The 20,023-nt window shown below is 33.1% G+C and overlaps 1 protein-coding gene across 3 annotated transcripts in view; it reads left to right on the top strand.

The window, feature by feature from the left end:
- IQSEC3 (IQ motif and Sec7 domain ArfGEF 3) overlaps window positions 1-20,023 on the top strand; it is a 3,183,686-nt gene that overhangs the window by 1,217,727 nt on the left and 1,945,936 nt on the right. The window lies entirely within an intron of this gene.

Below are 20,023 nucleotides of genomic sequence, written 5' to 3'. Positions count from 1 at the left end.
TATACATAAGGTCAGGGTGTCACATTTACTGCTGCCAGCTCCTTTCATTCAATGCTACTCTCCTACCTCCTTTGACCATCATAATTAACTGTCATAGGTCTTCTCTCACACAATCTATCCACCTCTTGGCTGGACATCATTCTTTCTTCCTGCCTTCTTCCTGTCTCTTCCAAATCTTCAACAAATCATTTTTTGCTTTTCTGCATTTGACAGAACCATCTTAATCTGTTCTCCCTGACCTTATCCCCAATTGGGGCAACTTTGGGTTCTTACCTGATGTCTTCATTTCTTCAACTGCCCCATAGGTAACATCCTACCAGATTACAGGCACTTCATTTCAATCATGTAAGCTTCCTCAACTACTCTGCACTCACTGCCCATACAGAGGCACTTGTCACATCACTGTATTCACTGATATGTGCAGCTGATCTTGTTTTACACTCAGACAATCTGTTCTACAAAGTGAGATGGTGATACATTTTTACATATATGTCAACCTTTATTGTATTCGCAGTTCCTCACTTCTTTCTTAAAATATCTATCTATCTATCTATCTATCTATCTATCTATCTATCTATCTATCTATCTATCTATCTATCTATCTATCAGTCTTTATCTCTCTCTCTCTCTCTCTCTATCCATTTGAAATGCTGGGACTTGGATTGCCAAGTTCCGACATGGTAAGACTGAAAGACTGATAGAAGGAAGATATGGATGCACATATAATATATCTGAGAAATCTGTTTCTCTGAATGTTCCATTTTCTCTGCTGTATGGAGTTGATATATATATATATATATATATATATATATATATATATAGCATAAGATTCCTAGTAAACAAGATCTGTATGCATTTTGAAAGAGTATAGCTGTGGAGGATAGATGGCTCATGATTACATTGGATGTGAAATCTCTATTCACAGTAATCCCCAATAGTAAAGGTGTTGAGCTCTTCAAACAGTATTTAATGGAAGACGAAACATATGATGTAAAATAAATAAAATAAAATGTACAAGTTATTGATTTATTATCACTGTTGATGGAACTGATATTAGAGAACAATATCTTTTTGTTTGAAGGAAATTTATATAGACAAAAGGATGGCGTGGCCATGGGCACTTCATGTGCAAATGGCTACGCAAATATTGTTATGGCTATGTGGGAGAAAGAATTCCTACTGACTGAGATGGGAAGGCATCTGAAGTTCTACAGGAGATTTGTGGATGATCTCTTTATTCTATGGGGAGGTGATGTAGCCTCATTTCTATCATTCTTCCACAGAATAGACAATAGTACCAGCTTCCTTAAGTTTTCAATGAAGCATTCCTATGATGTTATAGATTATCTGGATGTCAGGATACTTCAAAAAGACAGAGGTATTCTGGAAACTGAAATCTATAGGAAAGAATGTTATAGGAATAGCTATCTCCATAGACAGAGCATGCACCCGAGACATATATTTAAGAACACTGTAAGAGGTCAAGGTCTGAGAGCATCAAGTCTCACAGCTAATCAAACTAAGTATGAGGAAGAGATCAAGAACATGAAGGAAAGGTTCATACATAGAGGGTACAGTGAAAAAGAGATACAACAGTCATTAGTGGGTCTATCTGAGGCAAGGGAAGGAATAGGTAAGCCATACTTTTCAGATATGGATACCATCATAGATGGAGGAACTGTTAGTCAGAAACATGAGTACAAGTATCCTACTCGAGTAACATTAGATCTTTACAGGAAGTATATCGAAAAAACTGGAATATACTATGTGCTGATGATGATGTTAAAAGGCTGGTAGGTGAGACCCCGAGATTTGCTTTTAAGAATAAAAAATCTATAAAAAGATTATTATGTGGACCACAACCCATGGAAACAAGAATAGAAAATGCAGTCAGATATGGAACCTTCCCCTGCAATAAATGTAATTACTGCACCTTCGTTGACACTGGAAGTAGATTTCTACATTCAGATCTAAAGAAGGAGTTTACCTTCAGAATATTAGCTAACTGTGACAGTATGAATATTATATACTTGGCACACTGCACAGTCTGTCCTGCCTTCTATGTTGGAATGACAACGCGAAGGCTGAGAGACCAGATGAGGGAGCATGTATATGATATCACCAGAGGAATAGAGACAAATGCCTTAGCCAGGCATGTGAGGGACCATGATGAGACACACAAATTTTTATTTTTAGTAATAGATAAAGTATATACCGACAGTAGAGGTGGAGATGTTAGGAATAGAGTAGAAACTAGGGAACTAGAATGGATTATAAGGCTACGAGCTAACATTGGGGTAGGCCTGAATGACAAAATCAATATTAAACCCATTCTTCTAAACAGAGATTTAAAGAAATAGTAGGTAGTACCCCCCTCCCCCCTCGACCTTTTATACTTTTTTATATATTTTTATACTTTTATATATATTTATACTTTTATATTGTATGTATTAAGTTGTATGATGTAATATGCTGTTTCTATTGTCGAGCTGTTTTTAATTTTAAGCTTTTAAATTTTTCACACTAGATATAAAACTTTTTATACTAAGTATATGACTTTAAGGATTAATTGGGCAGTTGATGGCAATGATAAGCTTGGTATAAATGCTGTGTTTTACTCTTCTTTGATTGTCTGATGAAGTGGCTGGTGCCACAAAAGCACTCACCTCTTTTACTAATAAAGCTGTTATTCTACATAGCCGTGGCTGCTACCTCCTACTTTGTTTTTTATGGTTTTATATATATATATATATATATATATATATATATATATATACATATATATATATATATATATATATATATATACTGAGATTTGTAAAGATGGGGGGTGCATATAGGAGAATGGAAATAGGTAGGCACTGGCTATGGATTTTCTTGCAGACTCTGTGAGAAAACAGTTTGCTCTGTATAGTGATCCTAGTTTCCAGTGGGTCTTTTTGATGGCCTGGAGCATGTGGTAGTCATATTTAATTCTGCCATTACGTAGGACTCTGTCTAGCTACATTTGCGGCACACATTCACTTCTTGTGTTGTTGATCACAGGATGTGGAATTTGTGTTTTTGTTCTATACAACTTTTGGAGGTAAAGAGCATTAGTTTTGTCTTTTGGGGGATGAGGAGTAGGTTTGCATTGGTCAGCCAAAATTCTGTGGACTGGAAGCCCTGTTGAGTGATATCTTGTAGGGTATGTAGTGACTGTGCAGAGCAGGTGAGTGTTGCATCATCTGCATATTGAATAAGGATTGCTTATTGAGAAGCAGTATGGAATTTAATGATAAATATAGTTTCAGAGTTTGATCACATGTCATGAGTACAATGCTTCACCATGTGCATTTGTGACTTTGTCTTGGTAGCCAAGGTATTTGTCTTTACAACGGAATTCCCTTGTGGTACAGTATCACTTCATCACTGAGACTGGGGAAAGATATTTGGATGATTGATGCAGAATAGAGTGGACTATCTTTAGTTAGGTATATTGAAGGGGTTCCTATTGGAACATCGAATTTCTAATTGTCCGAATCACTAAAGGTCGACCTTTAATGATCGAACAATTAGAAATTCAAATTCGTCAAATATAACATAAAAAAACAGTAGAGGGTGTAGGCAGGGAGGCAAGCCCCCCTGCACTCCCCATGTGGGGGCCTGCACCCCCACACCCCCGCTACTTAAATATACCAACTCCAAGATCGCGCTACAGTATAAGAAAGGAAAATCTTCCCTTTCCCTTTCCACACTGTAGTTCGTTAAAGTGCGATCTCGGAGTGTTTATATTTAAGTAGCGGGGGTGTGGGGGTGCTTTAACACGTCAGGGTATGTTGTCTTTGTTTTTTTTTTTTTTTAATTTCGAAGTTATGGAACCAGATTCCAACTTGTTGTTTTGACATGCAATATCACCCAAGAAAGACATGCTGTGTTATAAGCAATGTATAAAAAAATGTAGATTTTTACATATATAAAAGTTACTGTTGGAATAATATCAAATAATTAGAGTAACATTCACACAAGTTAAACCTGGATCACATAATTGTCATTCTTTTAATGCAAATTTATATCCTATGTATCACATAACTGTCATTTTTTAATGCAAGTTTATATGCTATGTCTCCTTTAAAAATGACAGTCTGCTTTTATTAAACATCTCATACAAATAGTGGTTGCTGAATCATTAAATGTTAGTTCTTTGAGTACAATGTTTTTGGTGGTTGGGATACTCTGAGATGTTTTTTGTTGTTTTTTTGGTGGTATGGAGGGGTCTGGGGATTGGTGTGTGATGTGTGTTTGGCTTGACTTGTGGGTATTTTTGTGTGAATTGCAACTGATGGATTGTTCATTTTCAACTCCTTACCATGAAAACCAGCATGAAACAACTTAGAGTCTTGAGCACTGTTGTGATGCTGGAGAAGTTCTGAAATTCTAAGTATTGTCCAGATTACTTTTTCCTGTCTAAAAGTAAACAATCATGATATTTTGAAATGTGCTAAGATGTCAAAGAATACTAAGTAATCATGATATTTTGAAATGTGCTAAGATGTCAAAGAATACAAGTTAGATAATAAACAAAAGACAGCGAATTGCATTCTAAATCACAGCGAATTATTATATAGTTCTGAATATTTGCTATGTACTGATAGTATACTGGACATGCAATAGCACCCATATACTATGCTGTAAACAAAGTATAAAAATATAGTTTCTTACATATATAAAACTTAGTATTGGAATGTTATCAAATGATTAGAGTAACATTCACACTTTTACAAGTCAAACCCGGATCACACATAACTGCCATTCTTTTAATGCAAGTTTACATGCTAAGTCTCCTTTAAAAAATGACATTCTACTTTATATTAAACATCTCATACAAATCATGCGTACTGAATCATTAAATGTTACTTCTTTCAATACAATAGCTTTTTAGTGGTTAATATACATTGAAATTTGTTTTTATTTTTTTTTTGTGGTTTGGAAGGGTTTGAGGGATTGTTGTATAACGTAGAGGTGGCTTGGATTCACTCATGCATGTTTTTGTGTGAAATGTAGCTGATAAACTGTTCATTTGCAAGTCCTTGTCATGAAGACCAGCTTGAAGCAGCTTAATTAGAACTGTCCAGGTTACTGATTCCTGTTTAAAAGTAAATAATCATAATATTTTGAAGCATATGCTAAGATGTCAATGAATACAAGTTAGATAATAAGCAAACAACAATGAATGGCACTGTAAACCACTGTCAGTTATTAAATAGTTCTGAATGCTTGCAGTATACCAAAAAGATAGTGTATATACTAGTCTATGGAATGATACTTCTGATTAAAACTTTAGGATTGTGTTTCTCTTTTACTCTCTTTTTAATGATAACAACACTTAGTATCTCAGAAGAATTTGTTATGGAAAGTTTGATTCATAAAAAGGGAAGAATTTTCAGATGTTTGTATAGATACTATTAGACATAACATTTAAGGTAAAAAAATAGGACCGAGTCTAACAGTAGTACTAGATTAATGAGTATCAACTATAGAAACGTAAATATAGATGTTCTATTATATGACATTCTACACTAAGATTATAGCTAAAATAAAAAAAAGGAATATAGTAACAGTACAAGACATAGTATACAAACAGAAATAGAGAGAGATCAGAATAAGTAAATATGTATATAATTAAATACTGTACATCTACAAGGGTGGGAGGTTGCCATAGTGGCTAATGTGTTCATCTTATAGGCACAAGGTGAGGAGTTTGATTCTCACATGGGGTAATTGTTTGGACTTGGAATGGTCCACAAGTATAGTTAGCCTGGTACTAATTCATTAATTCATGAACTTATGTAAATAAAATAGAAAAAATATAAAATCATCCGACCTATAAATTAATAAATATGAAAATAACTTTCAAACAGGGAGATAATGTGAGGTACAGGGAAAGATGAATGCAGAGATATTCAGTTTGATCAACTTATAATAAAGATTCTGAACACCTATTTAACTTTTCTTATTCATAATAACTCACTGATGGGCTTTTTTAAGATGTATACTAAAAAAAGAGACACGTTAATATGATTTATAAGCATGAGCTAAGCTTTGTTAATCTAATGGAGAGTTTGAGAGATAGTTTATCTTTTTCAACAAAGTAGGAATATGTTATTCCATGTCAGAATGTTTTAGGGTTATATCATTAGGTCATTTTTTATTTGTTTCAAAAGCTATATAATGAGTTCCGTACATAAATGTAATTTCATCATACCAGTGTTTTTTCTCTCTTATATAAATGTCTGATTTTAAATGCATATCTATTAATATTAATGGATTGAATAATCCAGTAAAGGGGGTCTGTTCAAATACAAGTACATAAAGTTTCAGATAGTATTTCTACAGGAAACACATTTACTTAAATAAAGGTGTAAATAAACTTTCATTAAAGAATTATTAGATTTTAGCAGGTTCTGGCTTTCAAGCTAAAAGAAGAAGTACCCTCATTTTATGGAAGAACTCACCAGTAATGCCTAAAGTAAAAGATACCTATGTTGATAAAACTGGTATGTTAAGCATTGTTAAAACTGAGTGCAACAGAAAAGTATATACATTGGTGAAATCTTATTGGATTCAGGGATTGGAGCTAAAGATGCAAAAAAAAAAAAAAAAAAAAAACACTTAGATACTATAGCTTAGATACGATAGCTTATTACACAAAAGGTGAAGTCATAATGGCTGGTGATTTTAATTGTATTTTATCAGACAATGATTCCACTACAGATAGAAAGCTGAGAATCACATCTTCAGCCAAACACTTAACAGATTTTGTAAATCTAATGAATTTAAATGATATACATGAGCTAAGGAAAACATACTCACTTCAATTTACACATTATTCATATAAATATGGAACACAAACCAATATTGATAACATTTTTGAATTAAACAATCTATCACATATCAGAAAAGTTTCAATAGTTTCATGTCCATTATCTGACCATAATTTTATATTCTTTAATATTATTTTAAAAACTGACAGTCTGCTACATCACAGGAGATTACCAGTGTGCATTATTAAAATAAAAGGATTCAAGGATTGGTATGTTAAAAAGATCAAAAGTTTCCTAGAAATAAACATTAATGGCAAAGTAACTGACATTGTCCTGTGGGATTCACTTAAAGCTTACTTAAATGGAAGCGGCACAAGCTGGTATATTACTAAAACAACAGAAGAGGACAACAACTTGAATACACTGCAGGCCAAAATAGACACACTAAAGTTAAATCTAAAACCAAATGACTTTATCAGTCAGTCTGAACTTAAAAACTTAAATACAAAGTATGTTGAAATTCTAAATCATAAAGTTTCAGTAAACCTGGAAAAAAACTTCAGGCATATTCAGTAAACCCTTTAAGCTTGCATAAACTTACCCTTAGATAAAAGTAAATGAATAAACTAAATCATATCAAAGAAATGATAACACATATAAATAATAAAAAAAGAAAGTAGAACAGTTATTAAAGGTATTGTTAAGGGCTTTAAAATAGTTTATGAAAATATAAATAATGAGACAGACAACCTAGATAATGATGATGAAGTTGAAACTTTTCTAAGGGAAAATACAAATAATAAATGAATAAGTGAACAAATAAAACAAATGATAGACCATTCACTTTAACAGAAATAAAATATCAAATAAAAAAGTTAAAAAATAATAAGGCACCAGGTTTATATGGTTTTATACCAGAACTGTATATAATACTACCGAATGATGCAGTTAAAATATTACATAAGGTCTATAGAGAAATATAAACAACTGTTGAAGTCCTCCCATCATGGAATTATTCCCTTATAACACCCATTTTAAAACAAGATAATGCTCCTACAAAGTGTTCATCATACAGACCCATTTCACTTTTAAATGTGGACTATAAGATGTTCATGTCCATTTTAGCAAACAGAATTAATCTACTCATACCTAAACTAATTAACAATGATCAAACTGGATTTATTTTAAATAGAATAGTATAGGATAATGCAGTAAGAATACATATTAATAGCCTCTGCAAATAAAAATAAAAAATATCATTAGTCCAAAGACAATTGCACTAGGTCCACAAAGATTACTTGTAAAACAAAAATAGACCAAGGAAGGCGTACAATAAAGCTCGCAGGCAGGCGAATTCTCTTCCTTTAATGTCACAACCAAACCACAAAAACAAAGCTCTGCATTAACGTTTTGAATTACATTTTTGTTTGTAAAACTTCATCAGATGTGGGCTGAAAAAAAACATAATTAAGTATTTATACCAATCCCGATTAAGACAGAACCTATCACAAAGCATTTTAATACACATAATTGATATTTACCTAAAACCTTTAATAATTCCATAAAATATACTTTCTATGGCAAAAATGTTTTGACAAAATTCCTCTACTTAAAAAAGCATTCAATATATAATTTAAAATACAATTAAAATAATAAATATGTTGGAATATAAAACATATGTTATTGTGCAATATAAGCTATTCCATATAAACAAATGAAAAATCATTCTGTTGTTTTGTTGCACCATCTTTTGTCACCTATGAAATCACAGTATAAAAATATAGACATTTTATTAATAAATAAAACACATTTTTTTAAATTCAATAATGATGTTTGCTCTTATTGAAATAAAAGATAAATGAGCAATGGCTTAAGACCTTAAAATAATGTTTTGAACCATTTTAAAAGGATTATGTTAAAACATTTTAAAAAATACAGAGAACAAATGCATAAAAATCACATTTCTTTTGAAAAAGTATAATTCAAGGATCCAGGTTGTTTGCTAAACTGTAACTTATAATTTTGCAGCTCTAAGTTTGAGAAGGGGGGCTATGAAAATGCAATCATTCAACCCTGGCCACTTATTAGCCTGTAAAGTTACCCGCCACTAGAGCTCTCTATACTCAAATTTTTCCTCCCATAAGCCTCCCCTTCCATCAATTTTCACCCTTTCCAATACAAAGAACAAAAAGTGGGCATCTTGATAGTCATGTTTATATTTGCATAGAGCATTTGTTTCTTTATTATTTTCTATGTAGTATACATGCTCATAAATTCTTCTTCTTAATTTATGCTCTGTCTTTCCTACATAGAATGCTTGGCAAGCTTGACATTTAGCATTTTACAGTTTAGCAAACAACCCGGATCCTTGAATTATACTTTTTCAAAAGAAATGTGGTTTTATGCTTTTGTTCTCTGTATTTTTTAAAATGTTTTAACATAATCCTTTTAAAATGGTTCAAAACATTATTTAAGGTCTTAATCCATTGCTCATTTATCTTTTATTTCAATAACAGCAAACATCATTATTGAATTTAAAAAGAAGAAAATGCGTTTTATTTATTAATAAAATGTTCGTATTTTTATAGTGTGATTTCATAGGTGACCACAAGATGGTGCAACAAATCAACAGAATGATTTTTCATTCCTTTATATGGAATAGCTTATATTGCACAATAACATATGTTTTATATTCAAACATATTTATTATTTTAATTGTATTTTAAATTACATATTGAGCACTTTTTAAGTAGAGGAATTTTGTCAAAAGGTTTTTGTCATAAAAAGTATATTTTATGGAATTATTAAAACTTTTAGGTAAACATCAATTATGTGTATTAAAATGCTTTGTGATAGGTTCTGTCTTAATTGGGATTGGTATAAATACTTAATTATGTTTTTTTCAGCCCACATCTGATGAAGTTTTACAAACGAAAACATAATTCAGAACGTTAATGCAGAGCTTTGTTTTTATGCTTTGGTTGTGACATTAAAGGAAGAGAATTCTACTGTCTGTGAGCTTTATTATATGCCTTCCCAGGTCTATTGTTTGTTTTCTATCATTAGTGTCGATTTGGATAAAGCTTTTGACTCAGTTAATTGGTCATACCTGTTTAAAACACTTATCATTTTTCACTTGAGCTAATTGCATTAATTTCTAAGTTATACAATAATGCTTGTGCTTACATTAAAATAGTTTATTTTCTTTCTAATTCCTTTAAATTACAAAATGTGCAAAACAAGGCTGTTCATTATTACCTTTACATTTCATTAGCTATAGAGTCCTTTGCTAATAGTATTAGATCCAATAAGAATATTAATGGTATCAAAATAAAAGAAAATTTTGAAATGAAGATTCAACTCTTTGCTGATGATATTATCCTAACAATAAGAAATATAGAAAATTCATTAGAAAATATAATTAATTCTATGAGTCAGTTTGAAGAAATCTTAAATTTAAGATTTAATCATAAAAACTAGTATGTTATTAATAAAAAATTAAAATAAATCACACAAAAATATTCTAATTTCAATTGGAATAACAATCAAATTAAATACATTGGTATAATCATTATGTCTAATAGTAAAAAATGATGCCAAGAAACTATCAACAGGTTGTTGATAAAATTAAGTTTAGTCACAAATAGGAACAGATTCTTCTTTACCATGGAACTATGATTAATGCTTATTAAAATGGTAATTCTTCCTAAAATATTGTTTGTCTTACAATCTTTAGTGCTATCTCCACCAAAAAATAAAGAAAATAAATAATATTCTACTTACATTTTTTTGATATCCTAATAAATGAAGAGTTTGCTTTGATTGGCCCAGAAAATGTTGAGATAATGGTGGAGTAGGGTTCCCTGATATTCAATTGTATGCTGCTTCAGCAATTGTAAAAATTATAGCATTGTGAATAAATTTATCATAGGGTTCAGACTGGAAACAAATAACTAGCAACCTAGATACTACAATTGAAAAAAAATATAAAGAGACCTTAAATAATATTAAAAATCTAATGCAAAGATGGAATAAATTCTTCTTTTCAATGGAAGAAAGGCTTTATATAATTAAAATGATCATATTTCCAAAAATTCTTTATGTCATACAAGCTTGTTCTTTGCCACCAGCTAAATCGCACCTAAAACAATTAAATGATTTAATGGTAAGATTCCTATGGTATCCAAGAAAAACAAGGATAGCTATGAAGTATCATCTAGATGATTGGGATATAGGTGGCATAGGTTTACCAGACATAGAAATATATTTGCATTCATCCATTATTAAAACAATATCATTATGGCTAAATACAAAATATACATCAAAATGGAAGCTAATTCATGAGAGAATCTGGTTAAAATCAGGATTTGTAGTAGCAAATAAGTATACAGATTTCATACCAAACAATTTTCTATGGCTGATGAAGGAATATATGATGATACATAAGAATAAAAATATAAGTTCCAAACAGGGACGTCGGGAGGCATACGCACTGTACTGATTTCAGTACAACCTATTTAGAAAAGGGGGTAGCTTTTTAACTAAAAAAAAAAAAAAAAGCGTTGGCTCTTTAAGGATGCTTGCTGGGCATGGGCACCCGCAGACAGGTGCAAGGGGGTACATTTGCACCCCCCTGGATTTTCTTAATTTATCTTTGAATAATGTGTTGAAATTGAAAAATGTACTGGCAAAACCAGACATTTTTCGATTTCAACTTACTTTTTTCCCCGTTAAATCATTTGGAGGAGATGCTATTGGAGGCTTCAGTCATATGATGCATATGACGAGCCTCAATTCCTCCTCAAACTGCATCTCCCTTCCCTTTCCAACCGTTGACAGAGTTATCTAGATTGACTGTGTGGCAGCAACTAGCATGAATGAGAACGAGTTTCGTGACCAGGCTCTTTTGCCTGTTTAGCTCAGATTATCGGATTTGTGTCGTATGTGCAGCACTTAAGGTACGTCGTTGACATCAAGTCATTGACAGTCAAGAAAGAAGCTCCACGTGAAACAAGTGTGTCAGTAGGCTGTGCCAGTGTAAAATAAAAATATTTACAGTTTGTGTTACAGTATTTTATAGTTCTAGCGCCTGGCCGCAGCCCCAATCAGAACCGTAGCGTGAAAGTGGTTACAAGAATAGAATTCTTAGGCAAGTACCAAAGGTACCAAAACATAAACACATTTGACATAGAGAAAGTATACAAAACAATTAAAGTCCCTGAATGCATGAAAAAACAATCCCTGGTATTAATTATCTACTCTATTTTACATTTACTTTAACTTCATTTTACTGGTTTCAGCAGCTGCAAAGATTTTCCTGACAAAAGCGAACAAGGCAAAGAAATGCCCAGTCTGTTCCAACCAAACGTTCACTCTGTGCCTTAGCAATTAATTAAAATGGAACTCATTAACAGAACCACCAGGGCCTCTTCATTCAATGGTTGAAGTCTTTTGGAAATAACTTTCTCAAAACTTCTACCGTCTGGTATCTCCATCGGTTATGTTTTATTTTAGACTAAATAACTAATATGGGGTGATGAAGAACAAACAAAAAGCGCTTAAGAAAAGTCCAGTGCGACATCACTAAATGATTTATCTGAAACTACCAAGACAAAAGATGGAACTAATGCTTTCTATTAACAGGTTATGTAAATCTGCAATTTACCAAATGGCACAGTTCCGCTAATGAAATCCTCCAATTTTCACTATCTGTGACTGTTTATCTCCCTTAATCACCACTCTAGTCACGCGTTCATGTGATGTGTGTGCTCCTATAGCACTGCGCGATAATAATGATAGTGCAGTTTGTATGAGCGAGGGAAGTGGCTGCTTTCAACTGTACAATTTCATAAGAACAAATCTAAGTGATTTGCATGCGCCCAGGCCACCTGATGCTGTTTGGTTTATAGGCTGAGAAAAAGAAAGCCCACGCACACCCTCCCCATACGATGATAATTTGATTTTAATGTGTGCAGGAATTCTGCATCAGTGCTTTTAATTCGGACGGGGCTGGAGAATGAAGTTGACCCACGTGCTGCAAAGCTTTCTTGCTTTTTTGTCTATCTGTTTATGTCTTTATTTATTCATTTCTGTTGGACAGATAACTGGATCTGGCCTGATCATTGGCCTTTACGTTGGTGACATGGTTACAGTAATTAAAATATCAGGGTACAGTCCTGTGATGGACTGGTGCAGTCTCTAAAATTATTTTCTCTGACTGGCCCCCACTGAATACCAGGATGGTTTGTAGTTTCCCAAACCTCATTTAGAAATTTTCATCTTCAATTATTTTCCAAAAGACCACAACTTTTATAAGAGACAGCCTGAAAATATGATGCAAAAATGTGGGCATTCTGTGAAAAGCTGGACATTTAAGAGGTATCTAGATTTTTATCTAGTATTTTTGGTATCCCACACCCACTGACTACAGTGTGTTGTGTAAAGAGAGACACAAAGTCATAAAATATCAGGATTTGCAGCAGAAATTACAGCAATGTGGAAGAAAGATACCCAGACAGTTACAACAGTAGTAGGAGCAACGGGTCTTATAAAAAAGAATCTATAGTCATATTTAGATATGCTACCAATACATGTAACCCCATATGAATTGCAGGAGTCATGGCTGGGTACATTGAGGGTGCTGTGAAGACCACTTCTGGCTGTCATCAAAGATTGAAACAATACTAACTTTTTGAACTTTAATTGTACTTTGACTTAGGAATGGGGTCTATTCCCGTCATGATATTAGAAACCCAAAAGTTCCTCATAAAAATTCTGTATTTTTTTTGACAAATCACTAGGATGAGCAAAGGATTAAAGTTAATAAATAATGACATGCATTTCTGTTTCAGACTTCATATATTTCAGGAAATGCATTCTAACACAAATCCTTTTATTCTAGCAACTTTGTTAAATGTGTCACTAGTTTTGGGCCTTTGTCCCCAACATTATAACAGGCTTTGTTCAGATTACTTGTGCTAAGAGACTGACAGGTATAGTGTGTGTGTGTGTGTGTGTGTGTGTGTGTGTGTGTGTGTGTGTGTGTGTCTGTGTGTGTGTGTGTGTGTGTGTCTGTGTGTGTGTCTGTCTGTGTGTGTGTGTGTGTGTGTGTGTGTGTGTGTGTGTGTGTGTGTGTGTGTGTGTGGACATTTAAGAGGTAGCTAGGAGAGAGAGTGAAATGACCTAGTTAGAGTTAGCAGGTGGAATTTATTTTCAAGTGCATTTTCAAAGGAATTGCGAGTTTCAAGGGAAGATAAGTTTACTGCTGCTCATGCTAGGTCTTCTTAAAATGTGCAACTGATTTTGTTTAACAAATGGTACCATTATTGTGGTATAGACCTTTAAAGCAGTGTTAGTAGCACAACAGGTTGCATACTTGCATCTTGGTACAGAGGGCTGTAGCTTCTACTCCCACAGCATATAAATTTGTATTTTAAGGGGGTGGGGTACCGCAGTCCTTAGTATGCTGTCCTTTGGATGAGATGCCTAGTAACTTTGAACCTCTTTTTCAGCTTGTCACTCATTGGTGGTGCTGAGGTAGCATTGTCGCCTCACAGTAAGACGTTGTCCTGTTCGATTCTCAGCTAAAGCGTCTTCTGTGTGGAGACATGCGTGAATGGGCGTACCTTCGTTGAAGGTTGTGCGTCAGGGTTGGCAACTCGACACGTAAAAATCTACTGCCAATCATTAGCAGACCAGAGTTCTGCTGTGGCGACCCCTAACAGGGAAAAGCCGAAAGACACAACAACAACTCATTACCTATTGCAATATACCAGCTTACCATTTCTTTTAATGTAACATAGGCAATTTATTCTTCAAGGGCAACAGGCACTGAATTTATAGATGAAATACTGAAACATAAGTTGTTTTATAGCAATAATATCTTCATTAGTTTCAGATCTTTTTAATGTGGAATTATTCAGTTGACTTACTTCTGCAGAGATTGTGCATATTGACCAATATTGGTGGATTGTAATGACAGAAGTTTGAGTGGCCTTTTATGGTTGAAATGTTCTGAACTGGGCAGTTTTGTCATTAGTGGTTCATATGTTTTGTTTCACTGCTTACTGGAAAAATGTTCAAAACTATAAATTTAAAACATGCTCTAACAAGTGGTGATGTATTATACAAAGGATATAATTCAATTATTATATATTATATATTATAATTAATACAATGAGGAAGATGAATCACAGTACCTTTTAAATGGTCCTAAAAATGTGTGCAAGGGAGCCTATGATTTGAAAACAGCCCAAAGGTAAACTTAATCCATCACTGCCCAGATTCATTCTCTTTAAATGTGGATTTCAGTGTTGTTTCAGTGAATGTGAGCTTCAAAGGCAGAGAAGTTTTAATACTAAATCTGTTTTCATTGTAAGACTATTGCTTTGTTTAGCAAATGTCTCAGTGTTTGTGCTATAAAATTTGAAATAAATGTAAATGAAATCCAAATACCTTTAGTCATTGTAGAAGTAAAATATAAAACAGTATGCATACTGAGTGTTTTGAACAGTGTTTATGCCAACTGGGACGAAATAGCCAAGTAATGGGACACTGGAATGGCTGCATGGGGGGGTTGTTTGGTGGGGCTCTGGGTTTGCACCCCCCTGCAAAAAATCCTGTGGGCTCCCTTGTTGCTGGGTGGTAGCTTTTTAACTAAAAAAAAAAAAAGCATTGGCTCTTTAAGGATGCTTGCTGGGTGTTGTGGTAAAGGTGAACGGAGCCGCCATGTCCAGCTGGCTGCGAGCGGGAAATTAGCTTGAATGGAGCAATCGTTACTTAACAGATAGGAGTGCGAGCAGGAAATGGATCAGTAAAGTATGGAACAATCAGGTAAGGAGAGTATGTGTGAAACAGATCGGGCTTGAATGGAGCAATCGTTAACAGATAGAAGTGAGAGCAGGAAACGGATTATCAGGTAAGGAGAGTATGTGTGAAACAGATCAGGAAATTATGGAGGTGTGTGTGTGTGTGTGTGTGTGTGTGTGTGTGTGTGTGTGTGTGTGTGGTAGGTAGCATACCTCTCAACTGTCCAAATTTTGCAGAATGTCCAGATTTTTGCCCCATATTTTTTGTCTGTTCCTCATAAATTTTGTGATTTTCTAGAAAATCATTGAAGGCTGAAGTTGCTAAATAATGACACATTTGAGTTTCAGACTTCATGTCCTTTAGAAAAATTCATACTAGCACAAATCCTGTTATTCTAGCAACTTTCTCATAATAGCACAAATCCTGTTATTCTAACAACTTTCTAAGTTCACGAGAGCACTATTTAATATCTGTCCCTGCTTGTTTTAGGCTTTGTCCATATTTCTTGCACTAAGAGGTAGGTGAGGTGTGTGTGTGAATGAAACACCCTAGTTAGGGGTAGCAGGTGGTTAGTAATTTACTCAAGCTCAAATCCTGTACCTTAGTTACAGAAAACAAAAGCATGAATCCTCTACCCCAACTACCATGTTGCATTTTTCAAAGAACTGACTTTCAGGTTAATTTTCAATTCAAGGAACCGAGTTTGAGTGAATTTATATTATATTACTGAAGAGGCATTACAGCGAATGGGTACAGAGTTTTTACCAAAGGGGATGACACTGTACTAAAAGAGCGAACCGTGAATTACGAGAATGGCCGTAGCTTGGCTGGGGAGGGGGGTAGCAGTTTGAGAGCTGTGAGTACAAATTTGAAAATCCTAGCTACACCTCTGGTTCCAAATACATTACTTATACATTAAAAATTTTCCAAAATCTTATTAATAGCAATCCTGATATTAAAGCATGGTCATTTCTTTTATATCCAGTAGTGTACACACAAGGTAATATAATAACATTTAATATGGAAGTAGTCAACATGCTTAAAGAAAAGGGATTAATATATCAGCATCAATTGCTAAACTCTGGAAAACCTCTGACAATAGACCAGATTAAACAGAAATTAAATATGGAAGATAGTTCGTGGTTACATGTACAAGAATTAAGACAGTATATATTAAGCAAACAAGAAACAATGCAACCATCAATAAGACAAAATGTTCCTAACCTTATAGAACATATAATATTACTAACGAATCAACCCATTACTGGAAAGGGATACTTATCATCTATTTATAAAACAAACAAAAAAATAAAAATGCATAATAATGACAAAATATGGAATTATTATAGATCAGTTAATGGACATGTGCCAAATGACATAGATAAAAACTAATTCTTCTCTCTCCAAAGCAGACATCACTTTCATTACATTGGAGACTTTTACATGGCAATTCATACACAGATCTTATGTAACCCCTCATAAAATGGAACTTATGTTTAAGAAAAATATTGGCTGCTGGAGATGTGATTTATCAATAAAAGCAGACTGGCAACATATGTTCTATGAATGCCATTTGATTAAACCATATTGGGATAAAATAAATTATTTTCTGCAAATGGTATTCAATGATAAATTCCAGATTTCCAAATCTATTATTTTGTTTAATGCACCTGTACCCGACTGTGTGCCAAGAACAAAATATGTAATCTTATGGACTCTCCTAGCTATTGCAAGGAAGAGCATTACATCAAACTGGAAATCCAAAGCTTCTCCAACTTTTAAGCAATTCATGAATATGGTGTCAGCAGTATCGCAATTGGAAATGAACACTATTAAAGGAAGAACTGAAAGAACTACATCATTATAAGTAGCATGGCAAAAAGTAACTGAAATACTGGAGAATAATGACTGCAGCAGATTATAATCAGGAAACAGTTGTATAGAAAGTCAATTATATGTCAACAATAGACACCCTTGTAAATACTTTATTTTGGTTTTAATGTTTGATATCTGTTTAGAGGTTTTAGCCTACCTTTTCAAATAATTTGTAAATACTTCATTGTCATAAATAACCTGCATTCATGTTTTCTTGTTTTTGGAAATGAATAAAAATATTTAAAAAAAAAGAAATATTATTAGTAAATAATAAATATATCACAACCAGTCATAAATAATATCTAATAATTTTATCTGGTTATTACAAAATTTGTGTAAATGGTAATACACCTTCTTCTCAAATCCTTTATTTAAATAACATTGTTTACTCTTTCCAAAAGTTCATATATTATAAACATTGTATTAAAGACTTAATATTTTATACATTTCCAACTGCATATACAAATGACTGTTTAGAAACTCATAACGTCAACAAAATGCTAGTATTGAAACAACAAAGTATTTTAATTTATTGGCATCAATTCATAGATGGTACTGGTTTTTTATATATATATATATATATATATATATATATATATATATATATATATATATATATACACACACACACACACACACACACACACACACACACACACACACACACACACACACACACACACACACACACACACACACACACAGTTAAAAATGTAAGGTTCAAATACAATCAAGGTTCTGAGAACTGGTTAATTGTATAAATATTTAGAGGCTTTGTGAACACAGAGGTAAATAAGATGTTTTACCTAGATTAGAAACCACTCCCCAGTTTATTGGAATTCTTAATAAATATCAATAATAATGCAATGAAAAATCATATTTGTCACAAATTTATAAAATTCTTAACTTAGCTTTCACATATTTAGACAATTCCTATTGGAACTGCTCCTCAAAAATTAATAACAAAGATTTATCTGAAGAATACAAGACATTAATATTAAAATATATAGATACAACTACATCTACATTAAATTGGAAAATTTTTACTTGGAAATTTTTACATAGAGCTTTTGACACTCCTAACAAAATTACAATTATGTGTAAATCAAATACAGTTAAATGCTGGAAATGTGATTCTGAAATAATAGCTGATTGGGCACATATGGTCTATAAATGTGAAGTCATCTCCCCCTTTTTTTGGAAAGAAATTACTAACTTTATTCAAGCTCTATGGTCTAATAGATGTAATATTTCTAAATCTTTAGTTTTATTTAATGTTCTGATTCCTGAGATAATTCCAAAAAAAACAAGTGCTTCTTCTTTGGTCTATTCTTGCTATAGCCAGAAAAAGTTATTACTAAAAATTGGCAAAGTAAAGTTACCCCCTGTAGTGTTGAATATATCAGTATGGCAAAAATTGTTTGCAATAATGAATTGCATACTATAAAATGAGAAACTCTAATATTACATATTCATATAAATATTGGCTTAAACTTAAAGACTTGATTGAAAAATATTAATTGTTGTTGATGTATAACTTTGATGCATTTATCAGATGTGGACCTATATAAATAGTTATTTGTTCTTTTATAATTGATTTGTTTATTTATTGTTTTAAAACCAAATAAGGATGGAGTTATCTGCATACTGAATAAGTGGAAGGGGCCAAAAGGATTATGTAGATCAATGTCAAATATACTAAACAGCAATGGACCTAGTACAGAGCCTTGAGGGACACATATGTTAACAGGGAGGGAGGAAGAGTATGTAGTTTGTATGACGTTGTATTCTGTTGATAGTTGATAATAGAGAGATTTAAAGTGGGGAGCTTATGGAGTAGCTTAAATGGGAGACAGTGTCAAAGACTTTTGAAAGATCATGAAAGTTGACAGAAACCAGAAGATTGTCATTACTGTGTAGGTTGATGGTATTTAGGAAAGATTCCAAGGTAGTTGTGCTATGGGTTTGCTCTGAGTAGCTTCTGCTCACATTGTAAAGACATGCAGTAGGTGGATCGACAACTCTAATTGTCCACAGTGTTTGTATGTTTGTGTACGTGTGTGTGTGTGTGTGTGTGTGTGTGTGTGTGTGTGTGTGTGTGTGTGTGTGTGTGCGAATTATCTAATAAACTCTATGGATGTCATTGACTGTTCATGGAGTCACATAAGAACTGGATGCAACTCAATATTATTGGATGTTGGTTGAAATATTGCTGCATATTATTTCTTCTTCTCATTTTCTTTTTATTTTACCTTTGCACCAAGAAAGTTTTCCTTAGAGGAATGCTCTGAGTCCCACAGTACAATATAATTTACTTTACTATTATTGTTAAGGGACTGACACATTTAGCAAATTATTACAGTCTGACTTGTCTAATTGCTCATTTCTGTGCATTTTCCCAACAGGCACAGTGATATATTTCCCCTTTATGGAGTCTCTCTAAAAAAACAGAAAGGAAATGCTTCACAGTTTTTGTTGCCTTTCACTAGCCATTGGAAGAGCATTAGTATCCAAAGCAGATTCCTAAATCTCCCTTA

This window comes from Protopterus annectens, chromosome 11.part0 (assembly GCF_019279795.1).
Source record: "Protopterus annectens isolate FY-2018-M chromosome 11.part0, PAN1.0, whole genome shotgun sequence".
NCBI lineage: Eukaryota > Metazoa > Chordata > Ceratodontiformes > Protopteridae > Protopterus > Protopterus annectens.
The sequence above is the reverse complement of the archived record's forward strand: the minus strand, read 5'-3'. Positions and strand labels throughout refer to the sequence as shown.